The sequence below is a fragment of the Macrobrachium rosenbergii genome, chromosome 12, assembly GCF_040412425.1.
Source record: "Macrobrachium rosenbergii isolate ZJJX-2024 chromosome 12, ASM4041242v1, whole genome shotgun sequence".
NCBI lineage: Eukaryota > Metazoa > Arthropoda > Malacostraca > Decapoda > Palaemonidae > Macrobrachium > Macrobrachium rosenbergii.
Window position 1 is genome coordinate 41,036,953 of NC_089752.1, and position 3,555 is coordinate 41,040,507.

Below are 3,555 nucleotides of genomic sequence, written 5' to 3' on the forward strand. Positions count from 1 at the left end.
CGACATATCAATTCACAGCCCTCTAGTCTCAGTAGGTTTTAAGGTCTGAGGGCGGACAGAAAAAGTGCGGACGGACAGAAAACGCTGGCACAATAGTTTTCTTTTACAAAAAAACTAAAAATGTCTAAGGCTCTGTTACAATCAAGTACTGACTGCTCAGGACCCTGTTCCCTGTAGGTAGACTTATCAGTTCTAATAAAGAGAATAAAAAAAATACGCTTGAGAAATATAATTAATACTTACTGCAACGTTACGAGTAACCTCTTCTTGCATTGTACCTTGTTTTCCCTATCCTTTCTTCTTCCACTACTATACGTCATTTTTTTCTTCCTATGCAGATTTCCTCCTGGGTCATTAGTGTTAAGAATTAGACAGGAGAATACTAATTTCCTGTTTCATTAAAGTCTTTTGCCAGCTTTCTTAAGAAGTACACATAATTTCTGCCTAAGCTTTTATTAAAGTTGCATATTATCCCCTTTTTAACAACTATGAAGCTAATCCTGATCACATCTAATTTCTCCGCGTTGTCCTTTTTTATTTTTTTCCCTTTGTCCGTTTATTTATATCGGTTTTTACTGTCCGTTGAGACGATTCCCTTTGCTGACTGCCATTGCACTGAACGTATGTACCCTAACTTCCCCGATTCACAAACCTCGGACACCTGGCCAGCCATGAAACAACCACGACCATCGCCTCCAACGCCGTGTGACGCAAAGGGCCTCTGTGAAATTCTGCCACTTATGTCTCTCTTATGCATTACCTCACCTCCCACAAGTCTCTCATCTCCAGCCGCCCGTCTCAGAGTTCTCATGCAACTCCTCTCAAGCCTGCAGAAGCCCAGTTGACACTACCAAAGGAGGTGTCTGAGGGACACGTACAAGACATCTTCATCCATTTTCTATCGTTGTCTCATCTACAAATGGAATATTCGGAACTTCCCTTATAGTATGATTCCTAACTCTATTCTGCCATCTGATTCCAAATATTCTTCTTGAAGCCTTATTCTTACAGCAACAAAATCTTTTAAAAATAACTTCATTGTCACACCCTGATTCATGTCCATAAAACAGGAAAGATCGTACTAAACTTACACATACTCTTACTCCCGCATACATTTTCAGTCTCTTTGATTTATAAAGGTTACTCAGACTGCTCATCGTTTGATTTGCCTTTTTTTAGAATTTCACAAACTTCCAACTGAAGAAAACCCCTTCTTGATATCACTATTCCTGAATATCTGAAACTGGCAACCTTAATGATCTTTTCTCCTTTTATTGTTCCTTCATCCCCTTGTGCCTATTCTGGCCCTATTCATTTTCCTCTTCTTGGATTCGTTTCTTCAGATATATGATGGATCATGTCCAGCAAGAATCGCAGATCTTGCGCTGTTTAAATCTTCTACTACGTCTCAGACCATTATTTTAACATAAAACCAATGACACGTGTAAAAAAATATACAAGACAAACATACATTTTTTTTTGTAACACCAAAAATGAGCTCACTTTGAGTCCTTTCCTATTCCATAACATTTCATGCAAGGCGGAGGGGCAGGAATGAATAATGGAACGGTCTGGGAGAAGGACCCTCACTCGATAAACTCAAGTCTTCGAAACTGGGTGTGACAAGCATCCTTCCTAAAACCTCAGCGCGGACATGAATTTATTTTCCTTCTCAAAATCTTAAATCAAGATCTCTCTCTCTCTCTCTCTCTCTACACACACACACACACACACACACACACACACACACACACACATATATATATATATATATATATATATATATATATATATATATATATATATACATTCTATACACACACACACATATATTTATATATATATATACATACGTATAGATATATAATTTTTTTTTTACATAAAACGGTTCCCCTGGCAGAGGGTCCTTATACGTTGGTAAAATTCTTATGAGCAGCACATCGAACCCCTTCCGCACAGACAACACGCTTCACATCAATATTCCTCTATCTATATATTCATAACTGAGTAGTAATGGGAAGACTTTTATCAGTGTTATTTAAAATCAGATAACAAACAGTCATCAAATTAATTCGTTTGATGGTTGAGAGCGTGGGACATACAGGCCATTCTTTGTAACATTAGGCATCTTATGTGTCCTTTAGGAATTTCGGTAATGGAAAGGGAATGACGAAGGAAATTGCGTAGAAAAAAAAGAGAAAAAATAAATCGAAGACGAGGAGAGGAAATAAAAGAAATATTACAGGGACGAGGAAGAGATGTAAGTGACGGGGCACGAAAAGACAGAGCAATCACAACCGAGCAGACACCCACCTGGACCAAGCCACGCAACGCCCCTCACCGTAAATAAAGACTCAGCATAAAACTTGCCCTTGGCACTTGCTCTTTAGGTCACCAGATGCACTCTTTAATGATGGATGTAAAAAAGAAAAAAAAAAAAAACGTAAAAAATGAGCAGAGGTTTCTTCGGCGCAATCAAGTTTTCTGTACTACTTATAATGCTGTATGAGCCGCGGCCTATGAAACTTTCAGCCACGGCCCGGTGGTGGCCTGTCCTACAGCGTTGCCAGACGCACGATTATGGCTAACTTTGACCTTAAATCAAATAAAAACTACTGAGGATAGAGGGTTGCAATTTGGTATGTTTGATGATTGGAAGGTGGATGATCAACATACCAATTGCAGCCCTCTGGCCTCAGTAGTTTTTAAGATCTGAGGGCGGACAGAAAAGTGGGGACAGAAAAAGTGCGGACGGACAGACAAAGCCATCTTAATAGTTTTCTTTTACAGAAACTTGACCATGGCAGTTGATCTTTAGGTCACCAGACGTACTCTTTAAGGGTGGAGGTAAAAAAATAATAAGGTACTGGAGGGTAGAGATATTTATAGCTCTTGAATAACACTCTCTCTCTCTCTCTCTCTCTCTCTCTCTCTCTCTCTCTCTCTCTCTCTCTCTCTCTCATTTCGGGTGGTACAGTTGTTGCCAACGTAATGAGGCTGTAACTACGCATCTTATAAAGGAATAGAGAGGTCGTTAAATCACCAGTCATACTCATATGATTAAGTTAGGATTCACCTCGAAAGACGACGAGACATATTACAAAGAAATATTAAACTTGTTCAAAATCCTATTCTTTCCACATAAGTAATGTCACCTACTGTACACACACAGCACAGGCAAAATCATAATAAAAGATACGAATACTAACATGAATAAGTTTATTCACTCGAAGGCTGAATACATACATTCATACTACCGATTCTTATCATTATGCGACGAATCGATGGAAGACAATCGGCAAAATAATATCGAGACAAAAGCAGGTAACAAGCACTGAATAAAATACGCATACGAACGCATATAACTGACATGCAACCTCTGGGATGGTTACTAACATTAGAATGTTGAAATGCATTTCTTGTACACCTGCCCTTGGGTTTCAGAAGCACGCGTACGAATCATTAGAGTGACCCAGACAACTTTTTTTTTAACCATTCTTTTCTGGACGTAAAAGGAAAGCATAAAATTTTGATAAGGAGAGAAGGCAGGGTATC